A 20,795-nucleotide genomic window follows, 5' to 3' on the forward strand; every position below is an offset into this window, starting at 1 on the left:
TGAGAATCGCTGGGATACTGTTCATCTGCTATGACTGAAACTCAAAACAGCAACTGTTTACACAAAACGGAAGTTTATTTCCCTCTGGCACAAAAGTCTAATTAAGGGTACAGAGCTGTTTTTGTTACTCCATCATGTCATTAAATGTCAAAGACTCAGGTCCCTTCTATTTTCCTGTTCTGCTTTAGGGGCATCGATCCCATTGTCCAAAACACAAGCAACTGTATTCCAGGTACCAGAATGTGAAGAAAGAATGAATAAAGAGAGAGAGCAAGGGATATCCCCTCCCTACCCCAGCACAGACACAGATAGACACACACACACACACACACACACACACACACACACACACACACCCACCCTACTTACACCCCACCGATCAGAACTAGTGGAATATCCAGTGGCAAGAGAAGCTAAGAGAAGCTAAGAAATACAGTCCTGACTGAATAGCCATGTACCAGTTTAAAATTCTATTACTAAAGAAGAGAGAACAGATCAGGAATAACTTGCATTCTTGTCATAATTGTCAATGATTCACCAGAAAAAAGGTATCAGTCAGAGCTCTTCTATAAAAAAAAGCTACAGATAGATATGTCAGAGTATTTAAATCATGCAATGGTTCTAAAAAGAACTTGTGTCAAAGCTGCAGAAATATATACTTAGTGAAGATAAGATGGTACTAGGTGTTCCAAAACATTCCCCAATTGAAGAAGCAGAAAATGTTATGACCAACGCTCTAAGACAGTCATGGTAATACCAGTTAGCTACATCAACAGTCATCACTGGAATTTATAAATATTTGATCTAAATAAAATCATGTTAGTCTAGTAGCCTGTAAGTCTACTTTTACATTTCTATAGAAATAGCAATGGGGCAACAACCCACAAATACTTATACTTATTTCAACCTATAAAAGCCCCTGCGTATAGTATTCTGGTACACTTGCAAAGCAATGAGACTAATTAATAAATATAATTAAATTTAAATTCCTAATTATATTTTATCTTGGGAATTATAGATTCAAATCATTCCAATAGGCCAAGCACAGGGAACAATATTACCTTTTAAGCCAGTATTTATCTTATTACAAGAATTTATGGAACAGCTGAGAGTTAACTGTGCTATCTGTAACTTCAATTTTAATCATTTGGAGTATGTATTATATACATCTCTGTCTTCATAAACAGTATTACTAGGTATAATATAAATGTTTCAGTCCAATATAAAGTGTGAACATCATACCTTCAATACATCATCATAGGGTCCCATTCCTAACCAGATGCTAAATAAATATCAAAAACTATTTGTACCATAAAGAACCTTCAACTTTGAACAGAGTGAAGGAATTAATTGTCAAACATGCCCCCATACTATTCCAGGAAATACAGCTTTTTAGGAGAGCTGCGGCCCTACGAGATTAACTGTCATGGCCATCTGTTTATTTTTGTGGACTCCGTTCTCCAAAACTATAGGAGAGGCATGACATACAGATTACTTTTTGATTCTTTCCTAATGCCATGCTTGTTTCAAGAGGAAAATGTCTCAGCGATTTTCTTTAATACACTTTTCAAAATGGCCCTGAAAGTCAATGGGAAAAATATGGCCCAGTTGCAACAACTGTTTGATGCAAAACATCATTGTATTATCCCACGGGCACTACAACTGTTCCCTCAAACACGAATGAGCAAAGACAAAGACATTCACTGACTCTCCTGGTATTTATGTATGACTTCACTGATAAAAATGGGTCAGAACTTTCTAAAATTTTAATTACAAAAATATTTTAATAATATTCTATTCTATTAAAAACACTGTATCAATTAAACCAGAACTAAATGAATTCACTTGGGAACTTACTACAATAAATATATAAACGTAGCATGCAGTTATATATTAATGGCATGTAAAATATACTTCTAAGTGATAGAGAACATTCAATGCCTTAAGTTTTCTTTTGAAATGTAAAAACTTATGATTTGGGGTTTTCATACCTTGAAATTTTCAAAGCCATACATTATAATTATTGTAATATGTTATTAAGCAATACATTAGAACTATACTTATGTCTGGCATTTTGTTAGTGAACAATCTATCAACATGATCTTGTGCTTTATCCTATGTTTAGACTTAGCCTGTGTTTTCTATATACTCCAACTTGTATAAAAAATATTCGTCAATATATTTTAAACTTTATTTTACTAAAATTTGGTTGAAATTATTAAAAATTCTTTAAATGCATATTAAGTCTATATTAATGATTAACTGTTTTCAAGTGATTAGCATAGAAAATTTTTTTTAAAATCACCTATTCATTCTTATGTTGCTTTCTCTTAATCTCTAGATTTTTATAAAACTCTATAGTTGGAAAAGGGAAAGAAATAATCAAACAAACAAACAAAATCACTGAACTAATTACCTAACAATGAAAGAAAACATTAAACAGGGGGAAAGATTCATGATAGTCATCAGTGACACAGCCAAAAATTTGCAAATTACAATTTACTTTTGATTAAACAAAAAAAACAAAGGAAGATATCCAGCTCTCCTTCAGTGCAGGAGTTAACATAATGATGAAAGAAAGATGATCACAATAATAATAGCTGCTTAAGAATGAGAACCTTTGCTAAGACTTTTACATTCATTAATTCCCATAATTCTCCAAGATAAGCTCTATTAATTCCACTTGCAAAAATAAAATTGATCATCAAAATTTTTCTGTAAATCTAAATCTGTTCTAAAAACTAACGTCTATTAAAAATAGTAAATTGGAAAATTGATTATCAGAAATGCCCTAAGTGTCTAATTGTTTCAAGTTCAGAAGATGAAGATAAAATGAATGGACAGTTTAAGAAAGTAATAAAGTTTTTAGTACCCTTTAGAATTTCTATAGTTATTTTTCAAAGCTTCATATCTAAGCTTTTGAAAATCTTTCAGGCTTTCCTATATAGCAGCTTTACTATTATTGGTGTCGACTGGGTAAATTTATTACTTAATAAGTCTTAGCTTCTACTCCAAGGAGATAACAAATTAATTTAAGTTTTTAGAGCATTTTTTCAAAAAGTATATAAACATCTGAATCATATAACACCATAACTGAATTTAACAGTTCACAAATGTCCTCTATAAATTACTCTGTAAGTAAACAAAAAATTGAAAACAGAGAAGCTAAATGACTTGCTCAAAGTCACAAAGCTAAATTATTACTTGATTTACACAAATGTAAATTTTTACACACACACACAGAACTTTTCAAGATACCTCTATCTAAAGAAGGTACATCTACAATGTTCAATGAAATTAACATCTTCAATGTCAAATATCAGTAGGTATCTATAGGTGTATATTCATTTGTGTAACTATTCATTCAAAGTGCGTCAACCTCTCTAAATTTTAAGGAAAATGACTGCAGGAAGATGTCAATCTGATTCACCACTGTACACCCCATGTCTGCCACAGTGCCCACCATGAGTTCAGTACTCAATAAATATTTGATAATTAAATAAATGCTTGTGGAATTCAATAGTCTCTTATGTAATATGGAATTTCATATACCAAAATATCTATTTGACTTATATCTTTTATAAACATAAAACTTCTCAAGATGTTGAGCAAAGAGTAAACACACAAAAAAATATTTGATGGTTAATTGATATTAGAAGTCCTTGGGGCCTTATATAACCTCATTTCAGAAAATGATACAGCAGCTTCAAAGAGTGTCCTTTTACTCTCCTGAGTCAGAAAAAATTCCCATTTCTAGTGATCCAAGCAACTAAATACATATTCAGTATTATTGATAAAATTATGATATTCAAATGAAAGCTAATTAAGTATATCAGTTTTGTTCACTGAACTTTTCTAATAAAAAGCACTTTTTAATCTGACAAGTCTGCCTCGAATGGTCATGAACTGGATAAGTAAGATTAATTTTTTTAAATCTTCAAGGAATATATCAGAATTTATAAACAATCAAGTTTCCTGAATTCTTAAAGTAGAAATTATTTCCCTCCCACCCATGGCATAGAGTAGGCACTTTAGACATTTACTGAATAAACTGCAAAAATATTTTGTTCTTAGCCTCATGGTACTTAATCACATTTTGACTTGTATATAATTTGTCTTCTTGCCTTGCAACTCCCACAAGATTCTAAATTCCTTGCTTGACACCCTTTCTTTCTCTCTCTTTCTCTCTCTCTAAATATATATATATTTATATTTATGTGTATATATTTATATATATGACCTAGATATATATCATATATAATATATATCATATATATCATAATATATATCACCTAGATACACAGTCTGAACTATTCTTTCTCATCCTCCTTAACTATTCTTTCTCATCTCTACTCTTAAACCCTTTCAAAACCTATCTCCAGGGAACTAACAGACTCTTTTCTGGACACCCTGCAGCACTGCATCAAGTCAACCTGACGGTAACTCTTGTTTTTCAAAAATTACACTTCGATTTAGTGACATGAAAACAGGAAGGGAAAAAAATTGTGTTTAAAAAAGATACTACTACAAAGGTAAGAATATGAGCCCAAAGATTTGAACATTCAATTATAATAAAAGATTTTTTTACACAAATATCAGTTAAATGATTTTTTATGACTAACCTACAAGTTTGTGGACTGATTCAAAAAAAAAAAAAAGAATTTAGGAAAGTGTATTCCTTCAACGTTTCTGAAATAAAACAGAAATAATCATTAAAAAAACCAACAACCTCCAATTATGGTTAAAAGAACCTAAGAAAAAATCTTTCAGAAACCCCCTTGCCTTTATTAAATATTCCTAAACTTTTGATGGCCAATAAATGTTGGAATAACCCATATGCTCTCTTTTAGCTTACTAAATAGAATGTGAAGAACACAAAAACATCACCAAGAAATCTTCAATACAAACTGCCTTTGGTTTCCTCAGGGAACCAAAACAAGTGAGAAGAAATAAGCCATAAGTACTCTTCGACCGATAGCGCAAAAAGCACCATATTTAACCTGGAAAGCCCTTTTGCCCACAGTTTCCTCAAGATAATACGATTTCCCTCTAGAGCCCTTTCCAACTGGCGCCTGACCCAAACCCAGTAGCAGCATCAGGCCTCTCCAAATCGCCGATAGCGCAAAAAGCACCATATTTAATCACCCAATGGCATCTGTCTCTCCCACAGATGTGTCTCATGCCTTTTTATTCATTCCTAGCACAAAGCATAGCACATATGGCCCACATTCAATGAATGTGTGCAAAATGAATGAATGAATGTATGAGCAAATAAATAAATCAAAGAGAAAATGGTGATTCTGCTCACCTTCTTAGATCAGAACATTTGCACAGGTTCTTCCATGAAGCCAGAATGTTTTCAATTGGGAAAATAGTACTAATCAAATTATGAATGCCAACTAAAAGCAGATGTCCGCTCTAAAAAGAAAAGTGGATAAGAGCCTTTGCATAACCATGGCTAATGTAAATACATGAACAACTAATAAATGAATATTAGGGAACGTTAGTTCTCTGTAAAAAATGTTTGCTGTGGACTTAACACTGTGCATTTTCTACGTAATAACAGCTCACATTTATCAAGTACTTGTTATGTGCAAGGCACTATTCTATTTTCTCTTCTCATTTAACTGATAAGAAACTGCCCTAGATTCTGCATTTTTGCTTAACCCAATCACTAAATCATGTTAACTGAATCAAGAAAATGAATATGACAATATCCAATCTTGAGAGAAGGATGAGATCAAAGATTGTGTGATTATACCAGAATCTAAACATCGAACACTGGGTTTCTGTGACAGTGTTTGCTTATGATTAACTGCACACACCATGAAGCTACCGTGTCCTGCTATGACCTTAAAAAATTTACAGTATTTTTATAAACGTCCTCTGTATAATTCTATCATGCAAGGCTTATTCATAAGTACTAGACAAAGAAACAAAAGGATTAGTAAAGTTAATGTACAGTTGCATTATCAAGTATCTAATATCAATATCTACCAAGTCAAGCTACCAATAACACCATCTTAAATATGTAGATCCAAACTACCACGTTAAAATGTTGGGCAATAAGTTTGGATCACAAATCATAACTATTATTTAGCATCTCTAAGAAAGAATGCACTATAAGAAGTTTTTATGAACATATTCTACACTTTTTTTATGGTTTCATAAAAATGACATGCTATAAAATAATAAAATGTGGTTTTCTTTAAAGATATCTGCTCATTATAAAATAAAATTGTAAAGACAAGTACAAATAAGAAAATATTCATGCAGAGATTGCCACTACTGAAATTATAGTGAACACCCGCCCGCCCCCCCCCCGCTATCTCTTATGCACATATAATTAGTATTAAGTATAAAATGTTGAATAAATAGGGTCATTCTAAACACAAAGTTTTGGGACCCTCATCCTTTGTGCAGGAAAATGTGGCTTAGTCACTTGTCCATCTCAGTAATTATATATCTTTACCATTATTTTAAAATTGCTTTCAAGAACAGTGATTCTCACATTTTAAAGTTATTGAAAGACTTGTAAAAGTTTTTGTGTGGCTTTATCTATTAATATTAACCATTTTAGAAACCATAAAGGAGAAAATTTTAAATATTTATTTATTTATTCTTTTAAAATAACAATAAATCATTACATGTTAACCTAAGTGATATACTTTTTCTTTTTTTTTCTAATTGACATATTTTTATAAAAGGTAACACACTAACAATTTTCTATACGAAAAATTTTGTGAGAAGATTGATATGTTTTTACGTTTTGTAAATCCTTTTAACATCTAACTTAATACAAGGCAGCTAGGTTCCTATCTGTTTCCGTATTCGATCTTCTGCAATATGTTGCTTTGGTTGAAGTATATGAAGAAAGTCCAGCCATGCAAATATACATAAATGGAAAAAAGAGTAATTTTAAGAGCTTTTTCAGATAACTGTGAATATTGTCTTTTGATAGTATCCCCAAATTCAATAAATGATAGTTTCTTACAGGTCCATTGCAATGTGAAATCTGAAACTATATCAATGAATTTCCTGTACACTGTTCCATTAAAATCCATTTCTTTTACTTACACTTTGAGTGGATCTTTTCCCTTTACATGACTTCATACTTCATGCTTTGGTCTTTTAGGAAATATTGGTTCACTGAGTTAGACGTTGTTGGTAGCCATTGTTGTTCCACATCTGTTCTGTGTTCAAATATTTTGGCATTGTTTTAATTGATAGATTGCAATATCCCAGACTCCTCTCATACTTAAAACAGGACCTCAATATGCTTACTCGAATCCTATTTTTATGACAGCTAGAAGCATGTGATGCATTGCCAGGAGTACTCAGTCTACAGACTGGACCAGCTTCTGTCAGTTACCTACCCTGCAGCCAAAATGAATTATAAAACAATCTTGAAATGAGATTTGGAAAAAAGACAAAAGCATTAATCACACTGTGTACATTTAATATTAAAGTTAAGTCACAATCACATCTATTTTCTATGTACTTTTATTTATTTCAACAGCTACCATTAGTGGGTTTTTTTGATTCTCAGAAAAGCTTTATATGTAAAAACAGACTAGTTTGTAGAAAAGCTTAGTTTTATTTCACTATTATATATGCAGAGTTGGTTTTTGTTTTATTTTTAATACTGTAGATCATGAAAGACAGTTAAACTGACTAAAAAAAACTGCAAAATTAAAAAACCATATTTTGACTAGTTAAGTGATTTCATAATTTTAAAAAATCATTCTAGTCAATACAGGCATAGCAATTATTGGAACTTAGAGATCCAATTAAAAAATCCAGTCAATTATGTTATAGTCTGATTGGCTACTTAACACCAGTTCTAGGCATCGAGACAATGTGTTGTCAGATGGAGACAAGGATAAGCAAAAAATGTGAGCAGTAAAGATCTGAAAGTTAACAAGTTAATACACAGAAAACTGGGGAAAATTATCAGCAAATCAGAAGTCTGGAGTCCCAGAAGTCACAAAAAATTAGCCCAGAAGGCAGGTCATTAATCTAAAAACTTAAAATGAAAAGGTCAAAACAGTGATTAAATGGAAGATCAAGTCTCAATGGTCAAAAGGTCCAGTATCCAGAGGATTACGTACAAGTCTATGTCTGGAGCAATCAGGATATGGAATCATCAACCAAGACAGCTTTTTCTCACTGGCCCAGCACCAGGGCTGCGATCAAGAGTGTTTTCAAAGGTGTGACTCATTTCTGACACCAGCGGACTCTTTTGTGGCCACCTTCAGCCATCTTTATCCACCTCTGTGATTCCCATTTGTATTTACTAATGTATGAAGGCAGTCCCTAGACGTAAAATGCAATCAATGAAAAGTGAACTGGAATCTACTCTAACATTCTGCCTTTCTAATGGTGATTCCTCAAGGCTTGGAGCAAAAGCTTAAGGATGCTGCACATGAACTTCAAAGAGATTTATAAAAAAGATCAGAAAATTACAGCAAACCTCAAGGTATATGAGTCAGCAATTGTCAAAAGACAAAATCTCATCTTTTTTTTCTATTTAGTTTTTCAGAGTCATTCTGTATGTATATGCATGTGTGATAATGGATGGATGGATGGATGGATGGACGGACAGAGAGATGATAGATAGATGATAAGTAGATAGGTAGATACAGGTAGACAGATAGATAAAATATATACTATATTTCAATGTATACCCAAAAAATGTTTTCAGTTTCCTCCTTGCACATCTAATCACTTATCTGCATCTGTGTCTTTACACCCTGTCTTCTCTCCTGATACTGTAAGTAAACATGCTGCTAGCTAAGGCCACACTCCGCTACACACACACACACACACACACACACACACACACACACACACCCATGGAAACCAGATGCCATCACCTATTGCTTACTTAAAGAAACTGCTGTAAAAACTCCCCTCTCTTTCTACTGCATCATCAATTTCTCCTCTACTTTATCTTCCCCATCAGTTTACAAACAGGCTTTTTTTTTCTCCCACCCTAAAAGAATTGTCTTGACCCCACTTCTCCAGCTACCAATGCCAATTCTTTCTTCCAGTCACAATGAAATTCCCTGCAAGAGTTACCTGTGCTCACTCTCTCTACTTGCTCTTCTCTCTTTCCTTCTTGAACCCACATTAGTCAGGCAATTGTTCCCATCATCCCATCAAACCAGAGGTCTGACTGCCACATTGCTAAATCCAATAGTTAATTCTCAGTCCTTCTCTTTCTAGACCCATTGGGAGCATTAGAGAAATATGATCACTTCCTCCCCTTTGGAACACTCTCCTCGCTTGGCTTCCAGACACCACACTGTCCTAGTTTTTCTCCGCTTCCCTGGCTCTCCTTTTTCAGTATCCTTTGCTTAGTCCTCTCATCTCCCAGATACACTGGACTCAGTGATTAGTCCTCTTCTCTTTTCTGTGCACACTCACTCCACTTAGTAATATCATCTGATCTCACAGCTTACAAGCCCCTGCACTGGTTCCTACTACCTCTCTGAGCTCATCTCCTATCACTCTCCCCTACTCTGTCTGCTCCAGCCAAATGGCCTCCTTATGCTCCTTCAGTAAACCACAGGTACATGAAACTCCTGTCCCTCTCCCTCACCTCCTTTAGATCATGCCTCATCTTCTTCACAGTGAGAACTTCAGTGACCACACTCCCCAAACTAACTCTCTCTCATTCATTCCCATTCTTTTTACATCCTTTCCCTCTCTCTGTCTCCTGCACCATCTCCGCCCCCAACATACTTCCTTCTCCCTCCCTATTTCTGCACAATTTTTCTCCTTAGCAATTATCACTATTTAACATAATTTTTATCTTTTCAACACACCTTCCCACACTAAAATATAAGCCCTAAGAAACCAGTTTCAATAACTAAATATTTGTTAAATAAACATAAAATATTTGTTTAATTAGTAAACAAAAGACCATGGTTTAAAATGCCCATATAATGACCACAAAAATTACCATAATTAAAAATCCGAAGAGTAGTATGTTCCAAATATCACTACAAACATTACCATATCCTCCTTCATACTTTATTTCGACCTCATTATCAAAATTCATTCTCCACATCTCTGAGATGAGCATTCCCTATAGTACCATTTATTCTCTAGTGATTTTAATCCAAAGACAAAAAGAAGGTCCCCACAGCAGACAACCCATTTTTAATTTATTGGCTGAGACTACCCAGCATAAGTTCTTTCATGTGCTTCTGTTTCACTTGTTTCTCACGATTGCTACATCTATCTGCTCATCTTTTCCTCTATCTATTGAATATGTCTCTCTTCCCTTCTCTAGAGTGGAGCCTTCATCTCTACGAAGTCCCGAATCCAGCTCTCCTCCTGGGAGATGAGACTCCAAATTTTACAATGTATCTTCTTCTTTAAGACCTCCAATCATCTCTTCCCTGTGGGCATCATCGTTTTTGTCATCTTAAAAATATATAAAAATTTAAAATACACACACACAGCCTTTGTCGGATCTCACTACTCCACTTAGCTTTGTTTTCTCTTCCCATTGCTGCCCACCTTTCTGAATATGAAGTGGACAGTGGACAGTCTTCCCTTCCACGTGCTGAAACCCTTGCTTTCTCACTTTGACCCTTGTTCTACTAAACTGGTCTCTGGAATGTTATACTTAACCACTTTTTTTTTTAACTAAAATAATTAATTTCTTGGTTTTTATAATTTATACTATAAAAATTATATAGGGCTTATTGTGTATCAGGCCCTGTTCTAAACATTTTACGAGTATGAGTCGATGGATATCATTTGCTGTACTAGATCCATGTGATAACATACTACCCACTACCATTCACTTGGCTTGCCAGGTATAGGCCAAGTCTACAAAGTGCAGACTTTCCAATACCTTATAACGTGCTTTATAATTAATTTTAAGTTGTCTCTTAAAATCACCTTATGAGAAAGGCAAGACAAATATATTATCTTAGAGAAATAAACACAAGTTTATGTCATTTGAGACCCATTTATTTTGAACTCAAATTCACATTACCATATTACTTTCTTATTTAACAACCCAGATTTAGGAGAACCATAGTTTAGATTCCACAAATTTTAGATCTTGCCAGGGTCCTTGTGAATTATAAGAAAGAAATAACATTATTAAACACAGAGGTCATCAAAATCATTGATGCATGAAAAGAGCAATGGTAATTTTATCTGCATAGTAATTCAGTTTGTCAGATGTTTCGGCTGGAGTAATTTTTTAAAATAAGGAAAATACGGAAAAGAAAAAAGAGTATTCAGAGAGAACCATCTACATGCCAAACACTTGCTAGAATATACACCTTATAATTAACTAACACAAATAATTATATTCATATTTCAAATACAATAGAAGCCAGATTTGCCACCCAATCTTCATAAAAATAAATAAATAAAATATATATAGCTAGCTGTTTTGTTTGGTTCATGTTTTATTTCTCGGTATAAGTCAAATCAAATATGCTCTTCCCAATGACTCTGAACACCGGAAGCAATGCCACTGAGCTTTCAATATCCTAACACGGTGCAGACTTTGAGTTAAAGGGAAACAACAGTGGGAACAGGGCTACATCTAATTAATTTCATTCAACAAACATTACTGAGCAACGATTATGTACAAAATCCTTGTTAAATTTGGCAGAGTACACAATGGGGGAAAAACATCACGGCTTTCAAAAAAGATTGCCTCCGGTAAAGAAGCTGCCAAGGACACAGCCATTTACAGAGTGTAGGCGCTAGATACAGAAAGTTGGCATGTAGAGCTGTGAGAAATCGAAAATGAGTTTGTCACATTTTCATATATTTTCTGAAAAGAATATTGCTGTTCCTTTAAGTATGATAGAGGTTTAAGAACGAAAGTAGAAATTTCCTGAAATCCAGAGATGGGAGCCTGGCAGGTACATGCACTGGTCTATATCTGCTCAGCAGTGGGTAAGGTTAAGCCTGAGGAAGAGACATTCACTGTTGCTTTTCACAATGACTCCTCACCATAAAGGCTGTGGCTCTTAACTCTGGGGAGTATCTAAACAGCAATGATGTGTAGAAATCTGACTTTACACTAGAAGACCTCTTTCACACACTTATTTTAAAAGTGAGTAGCCCAGTTCATAATATGAAATTCATTCTTCAAACATCATAATTTTATACACACACACACACACACACACACACATACACACTATCAAAAGCTATTTATATAAAGATGCCTTATAGTACTGGAAACAGCAAACACATAAACAGTTTATAAAGTTCACAATCCACTAGAGAAAAAAAACAACACTTTGTTTGGTATGTATCATGGCTCCAGAACCAGTTAATTTTTGTTTTCTTTCCGTTTTAACTGGTTGGCTTAAGTGTCCTCATTTATATACAGGATCAGGTTGTTTTGGCAACCCACCAGCTCTGGACTTCCCAATAGAGCACCTCATCTGTCTCATGACCTGCCATTAATGTAGTTCCTGCTTTCAAGCAATGTTTTCCACGGGGTTATTTCACGTGCTTATGATTTATGTAACGAGTGAATGCTTAATCCAGTTTCCTTCATTAAAAATCATAAGCTTCAAATCTCACACCTCCACAGGTGTAGAAAAAATTCAATACAGACTCACAGACAGTTCCATTCATTACACTAAAATAATAAAGTACATTTGCCTTCTAGGCATGAATATTGCTAATGGAGTTTATATCTCAACAGCTGTTTCAGAAAAGAGATAATAAAATTGACCTTATAAGATCACCACTGCTCAGAGGTCTAAAACCTTTTTAGATCTTATTGACTGTGTTTTTAAAAGATAAAGCTCAAGTTCAGCTGCTGGGACAAACCTTTCTAAAATAAGAATTTTAAACAGATCAACCTTATCTCACCAGTGTGTGGGGGGAGGAGTGGGGCGGGGAACAGAGATTCTTAAATAAAGATTAAGAGGGGACTCTTCAAACTTTTTTTGCAGTTTTAGCTAAAAGCCTATCTATTTGCTCCATAATAATGATTTCCATTTAGATAAATTTTACAAGTTTGTCATCTAGTGTAATTAATTATCAATAAATTAACCCAACAACTAATATCTGATTGCAATTTCTATGATTCAAAAATAAGAATATTAAAAACAAAAAATAAACGATGATGAAGTGGACAAATGCAACATCATAACATAGTTTTCGGGGAAATAACAAAAACAATCACACACTGTTACATTTATTTATAGCATAATTAAGAGATAATGTTCTGAGTACTTCGGGATTTTGTTTCCAACAATGTTAAAAATAAATTCTGATCAGTATAGACACTTTTTCAGAAGAGAAAGATTCATAAAATTGACCCATCCAAGCAGTTTGGAGAAGTTATTTAAAGACCTATTTGGGTAAAACACAAGAGTAAAATAAGAAAATGGAAGTCATGGGACCTAGGAAATAGTGAATCCAAAATTGAGGGCTGTTTCATCAGCCCCAACTAAAACCAGGTATCGGAGGCCTCTTGCTGAGGAGCATCTAGGAAACACAGGTTTCAAAGATTGGTTAGTATGCTTGATGTTAGAAGAATTTAAGGATATGATTAAAGCAAAGAAAGCAAGAAAAATTGGTAGAGACTCCAAGAAAAAAAAGCTGCAAAACAAAAGACACTTCATTATGGTATACTGACTCTTCAGTAAATATTTACATAGTCACAAGAACATAAACTCTATTACTAAAAATAAAACTTAAAAACTGACCTTCAAACAAAGCATGGAATTAATTATAGACATATCACGATGTAATGATATCCATTTTAACAACATAAGAAAAAGTGCAGATATGAGAAACTAGAAGGTAGAAGTGGAAGACAAGAGATAAAAGCAAAGGTGGTAGAATTGTCATAGAAATTTTAAGAGATGTTGTCCATAGCTGATAGAATAGGAAACCGGGTTATCAGGTAGGAAACTTGAAAATAGTAATAGAACTATATTGTGAAGAGAGCATAAGGAGAGGTAGAATAAATCAGTCTCCACTTTTGGCAGGATCAGTTTTTCTTTTACTTTTTCTTTTTTTGTTTTGTTTTGATTTGGACCCGGTTTCTTTGAAATGTATCCATAAGAAAACCATCACTTTTCCCAGAAAACTTACTCCAAGCGACTAGTATCATAATCTACAAAAGTTACCTAAACCAGAAAAACCTAGGAACAATCCTAATATAGTAGATTTGAGAGCTTCAAACTCTTTGTAGTTCTCCCACTGAGAGGTGAGGGCCATTTGACAAAAAGATTGCAACTGAAGTAACATGCTGAGATTTCCAAGTTCAGGAACTCAGAAGGCCTGGCTGCCTCTGCTTTCCCATTCCAAAAAAAAAAAAAAGCTAACAGGTATGTAAGAAGTCAGGCTGCCATGAGACCACCAGGCTGCGAGGAAGCCCAAGCTAGCCACATAAAGAGGTGTACGGAGAAAAAAAGTGATGCTTAGCCAGGCTCCAGATGTCCCAATCATCCAGCTGAGGCTCCAGACATGAGAGTGAAGAAGCCACTGTGGACATTCCAGTCCCAGCAGAGTAGAGATAAGCTGTTTCACCAAGGAGAACCCAAACTGCAGAGTTTTAAATAAATAAATGTCATTTGAAGCCGCTAAGTTTGGAGGCGGTTTGTAATGCAACAATAAAAACCAGTATCTAGAAATGAGGTGGTGCCATAACAGAAACCTAAAATATGTGGCATTGACTTTGGGACTGGGCATTGCAGGCGGCCTCAAAATGACTGTTAGTAAGAGCTGGAAGGGCAGGGAGGAAACTGCTATAGAAGGCCGGAGGAAAGAGGACACAAGTCGTGCAGTGGCAAATGAGCGAAACTCATTCGCAGTAATGTGCCCAGTGGAAAGGGTATCTCATAAATCTAAGAGTACCTAAGGTTAAGGAGATTCCAGTCAGAATGTTAGAAGTACAACAGGCTACTTTTAGCTGCCTCATATAAAGTATGGGAGAAGCAAGATAATCTAAGAAGAAACTACTCAGTTTTCAAAGTAGAAATTGGAAGAAATATAAAGGATCTAGGACGTTATGGGTCCAACGGTAAAATTGTTTCTCATAAAGTCTCTCTCAGCAAGACTCTCAGAATTTAAAAAAGAGCCTTTAGTCACTGGGCAAAGACCAAAATAAGGCTCTGCCAGTAAAAATGGCCTCAGGATAAATAGCAAGAAAGTAAGACTTTTTTTCAAAACCTCAAAGCTCTGAGGTCCTGCCTCCTAGACTCTCTCAGCTAGGCAAAGAGGCTTCTGAGACTCTTAAGGCATTGTCCCACAGCAACCTGACACCCAGCCTAAAGCAGAGAATGACCAATCTATCTCAAAATTATTTCAGGGTGTGACTTTTATCCAACAGAGTAGACTGTAATTCGATATACAGGAAACCCTTAAAATTTTGGAAGCTATACCAGGTTGGACCAAAAATGAAACAAGACATTCCAAAATGAAAAGAGGCCTCTGAGCCCCCAAAATTTTATGAGCAGGAAGCAGACTGAAAAAGCTATTCAGTTACCAGTCATTTCTCATTGGAAAGAATGACACATTAGGATGAAGGCAAGAATTGCAGAAAATCACTTCCAGTGAGAGCCGGCCCTTAATCAAGGTAAATCCCCTTCCCTGAGAACAGGAGAAACTGGCTGGATTTCAGAACTGCTGTGGACCAGTACCTGTTATATAGTTCCATAAATCACTCCCTCACATCTATTTTGAACAGGGTGTCTGCTCATCCTTATCTTCCCATTGTATGTTGGAGGAGGAGAACTAGACAACTTGTGCTTTCAGTTCACAGGTCTCTGCGAAATTGCACCCAACACACTTCATCTGTACCTACACATGATTTAATGAATGAAATTCTGGTATTTAAGTCTGAATGTAATGCTATAATGGGATGAGACTGCTGGGCATCTCGGAAGTAGTTGAGTGTACTTTGACTGTGAAGGAATGTAAATAATTTGTGGCCAGAGGGTAGATTGTGGTAAATTAAATATGTATCATTCTTTGATCGGGCTATTTCCCTTCATCTTGAATCTGGTCTGGGCTTGTGACTGCTCTGACCAATAGAATGCAGTGAGTGGGAATAACATTCTGGGATTTCTGTACCTACTCATTAAGAAAGCTTTCAGATTCTACTTTTGTACTCTGAGGAAAAGCCAGGTGCCACGTGAGAAGTCAGACTACTATGAGACTGACAAGCTGTAACAAAGCTAAAGCTAGCCATGTGGAGAAAACACAAGGAGAGAGATTCCTGGCCAGCCCCTAGATGACACAGCAATTTCAGCTGAGGCACCATACGGTGAAGAAGTCATCCTGAAAATTCCAGCTCTATCAGACAGCACATGAAGTAGAGAACTGTCCTCACCAAACCATGCCCGTCTATGGCCATGCCACCCTGAATGTGCCTGATCCCATCTGATCTTGGAAGCTAAGCAGGGTCGGGCCTGGTTAGTACTGGGATGGGAGACCATCTAGGAAGACCAGGTGCTGTAGGTGTTAAAAAAAATAAATAAATAAAAATAAAAAAAACCATGCCCAAATTGCAGAATAGTGAGCAACTAAACGATAGCTATTGGTGTAAGCCATTAATTGGTAAGGTGATTTGTTATGTACCCTAGCAAATCAAAACACATAATTCCTTTTACTCCCATCTACCACCAATATACAAATAATCATTAAATTCTGTCTCCACCTCAATATCACTCTAATAAGTCCACCCTTCTCTTCACTCCCACTGTTTATATTCAGTCTCATCTTTTTTTGAATACACTATTCCAATAGCTTCCTAATGTCCCTTCAACCATTCACCACCACTCCAGACATAAACCCATTCTCCAAATTACAGCAGGTCCTCAAATTCTGAACATCATTTTGTTATAAGGTGGACGAGATGTCATAGGAACTTATCTCCTTGGTTATATCAATTAGCCTATGGTAAAACTGGTTTCATTATATGTCATTTTGCTTAAAGTCACAGAATTATTGATGACACTGAGGACTTACTACACAAAGTTTCTAAATGCAAATCTAATGTCATCACTAACTCTATCACACCCAGGAGTGGTCCTCAGCATGGCATACAATGCCTTCCACAGCTTGGCTTTAGACCACCTCTTCAGTGCCATATCCCATCATCTCTTATGGGCAATGAGCACTCAGAAAAACAAAAAGTCTAGTACAAAAAATCTGAAATGAGGTTCTGATGTCTAGATGCATATGTGAAGCCACTAATTAACCAGTTAACTTAAGCAAGTCACTTAAGACTTGAACTGAACTTGAAGTCACAGGCTTCAGCTTTTTTTACATAAAACATTAGCATTAGACAAAAACTAGATGATCTCTTGATCTCTCATCCATCTCTAATCTGCTTTAAATCTCTAAATGATTTTTAAAAATTAGTCAGAAAAGGAAAGCATGTTTCAAAGGGGAAGTGATACATATTATCCTCCCTAGCCCCATCCCCACTGCCCTTAAATCTGCTTCAGGATCAGCTCCCTTATCTATTCTTAATTTCCCTCCTTTCTTTCTCTCAGGTCACATTATCTTCACAAACCCCAAGCTTCCTTGTCATGATGGCTCCAGTGGCAGTGGGAGCGAGCAGAGTGGAGAGGATACATGCTGCAATTTATATGCAAGAGCCTTTCATGAGTCACGTACTTTCAGTTGGTACATAATACTAAATGATCTCGGCATCAGGCAACTTGTTCAACAGCTAAAAGTAAAGCATAATCAGAAAGCACACAGTACTTCACCTTCAGAGGCACGATCAATCCTATCAATAGTTACATATGAAGTTTAAAACTACAATACTCTGATAATGAGCAAGTCTATTCTTAGCAATAATTAACAGGATCTACAGATTAACATACATTTTCTCACTTACCAAATGCAGCATATTTATTTTCCAGGCAATGAAAATGTTTTTGGTTTGAATTTTTACATTTTTTAGCTAATGAAAAATAAAGGCAAGAAGTTCAAGCTACTTTTAGAATGTGTCTATCAAACTAGAAATCACTGGAAAAACCACATGGTAAACACCATGAAGACAGATACTTTTTTCAGCCCTGAAGACTGGAATATTTGTCAAATTAATAAATGAATTAATGAAAAGTGAACATTAAACAGTGAAGAATTACTCAATCATGAAAACCTGTGAACTCTTGCTCAACTGAACACTTAAAATAAAAATTCTGCTTTGCATCTCCTAAAACACGCAGAACTTGAACTCTTCCTCCTCCATCTATTACAAAGCTATGTAAACAAAGTTAGGTGTAGTCTGTAGATTGTTTAACAGTCAGCAGAGGGTGTCTCAAAGCCTAGGATATACATGGCATGCATTCTAGCAGAATCATTCTCATTTATAGATTGTAGTGAAGGGGTTATATAATTTTGTTAATAAGCAATTTAAAACATATCTCTACTAAAATAAACGAGATGTATTATAGGACAGACTAAAATCTGCATTTATTCTTAATATTCAGCAAGGCTTCAAAGTAATTTAGAGCTTGTGGCAGATTATGAGGGATTCACCCCTAGTCGCCCCACATATATACCTTCACTTTCCTTTGCCCTTAAGTTTTTGTTGACAAATTCAAAAGGGCTGAATAGACCACTTCATAGAACATTTCACTATTTTTTTTACTACAAGAACCAACCATTTATACAGTAATGACTGTAGTATAATAAGTACCTCCATTCTCAGGTAACAGCTTTACAAAAAAAGGATAAAATATGTAAAGTTGAACTTTCTGATCGCATTCCCCATTTTAAAAATCATTTGCCTCCCTGACTCCATACGTGTTATTTGGCATAAAGCTTTTACTTTAAAAACCATTTCCCATGTGATTTTCCACCCTTAGTATAAACACACACACACACACACACACACACACACACCATGATCTGTGATGAATCGATTCCTAATAAATTATTTTATTTTGTATATGCATTTTAATTCAGGTGGGTACAGAATAAAGAGGAAATGTTACAAACAATGTAAAAGTGAAAGAGATGTAAGAGCCTTTTCGTGTCTAAGATCATATACTGCGTAAGCACAAATGAGGAAAACAGAACTCACAGAGAGATAAAGTTACACACACACAGGCGTTTAAACTGTCGTGGCCAAAATGAGAGGCAGCTGTGAGGCACACCAACCGTCAGGCCCGGAGGAATGAGAACCACAGTCCGGTGTCACAGTACGTCTGGCATTTGCAGTCATGGGAAAAGAACACGCAGCCCTCAAGGTTTCAGGGCACTTCTCTTAGGGACTGTTCCAGGTACACAGGTATGAAATAAACCAAAGCAGGAGATGGAACTGCCTTTCACCCCTGGGTGACAACCCATTCCTGTGCATGGCCAGGTATCACAGATCCAAGGTCACTGCATTTTCAATTCCTCATCGTTTGCCACATACATAGCTTCACATCATTGCTCACTTTATCTTTCAGAAAAAAGTTTGTGGATTCTTTTGGTGGGGGAGAGAGCATTAAAATAAGAATTGGTTCTATTTTCATAGGTAGCAATAAAATAATTTTCTAACAACTAGTTTTTCATCATTATTAAACAAAATATTATTATAGGCTCCATTACTTAATTGTTTAAACTACATTTTAAATGATTTTGTGGGTTTTTGTTTATTATCATATGATTACAAAACTTATTAATTTTGATCTAGCAGATACCTTAATGATTAAAGGCAAGAAGTGTAAATTAATCTTGTTATACACACCAACATTTCCAAAAATTCACATGCTGCTCTAAAATAATTATGCATATACAAAGGAAGTGATTTACTATTTAGTATTATTTGTTTTTCTTTACATTTTTATTGAGATATAATTGACATATAACATTGTGTTAATTTTAGGTTTCCAGCATGATGGTTTGATTACTTAGTATTATTTCTATATCTCATGATAAAAATTTCAATTACATTATATTTTGCCATACTAAATTATACTTTTTCCTCTTCCTACTTGTACTATATAGCATCATTATAAAGGAGTACTTAAAAAGCCCAATATCTCATCTGTTTTTGTGTTTACTATTAAAGGTTTCGTGTTTCCTATTTAAAGAGCTCAAGCAAAATTGACAAGAAAAACAAATTCAAGTGGGACAAAAGATGTGAACAGATATTTTTTTAAAATTTATTTATTTTTAATTCTTTAATGTCACCACATCTTTGACTCCTTTTACCCCATCTACCTTCCTCCTCCCCCTGCCCCCTTACACCCTCTGGTAACCACTAGTCTATTGTCCATGTCTGAACAGATAATTCTTAAGAGAAGTAGTAAAATAAAGATAAGAGAGAGATGTTTAAATTCAAAAATAAGTAAAGAAATACTAGGTGCTAGTTTTGGAAAAGATTTTCAAACAAATGTGATACACATTGTTGGAGGAGATCAAGTGAAACCAGGGACCTACCTATATATGCTGATAGTATAACTAAATTAGAATAGGCTTTCAATAAAACACTTGAGCAGAATGTTTACTATCTACATTCAACTTGATCCAGTAACTCCACTTTTAAGAATCTATTCCCCTTTCCCTAAAAATTAACATAGGAATATATTTCTGCAAATTATTAAGTTCTTCTTAAAAAATAATTTAATTCTTTCAAAATTTATTTTTTGAATTTTTTTTAAAACAGGGGTACAAATAAATGATAAAGCTGTTTATCGGAGCATTACTAATTATTAGAAAAAATTCATGTGAGAGATATATACGTATATCTCCCACATGAAAGAAATAGATGAATTATAGCATATTTATTCTGAGAAATAGTAAACAATGACTAATATTTTAAAAAGATGACA

At 34.9% G+C, this 20,795-nt stretch overlaps 1 protein-coding gene and 1 non-coding gene across 4 annotated transcripts in view; one reads left to right on the top strand and one right to left on the bottom strand.

The window, feature by feature from the left end:
• TBC1D4 (TBC1 domain family member 4) overlaps positions 1–20,795 on the bottom strand; it is a 166,719-nt gene that overhangs the window by 77,987 nt on the left and 67,937 nt on the right. The gene's annotated exons all lie outside the window — the stretch shown is intronic.
• Positions 16,358–16,476, top strand: LOC120622371 (5S ribosomal RNA). The gene has a single exon (XR_005658474.1). It is a non-coding gene; the product is annotated as a 5S ribosomal RNA (ribosomal RNA).

The sequence above is a fragment of the Pteropus medius genome, unplaced genomic scaffold (assembly GCF_902729225.1).
Source record: "Pteropus medius unplaced genomic scaffold, Ma_sr-lr_union100, whole genome shotgun sequence".
In the NCBI taxonomy this organism is placed as follows: Eukaryota; Metazoa; Chordata; class Mammalia; order Chiroptera; family Pteropodidae; genus Pteropus; species Pteropus medius.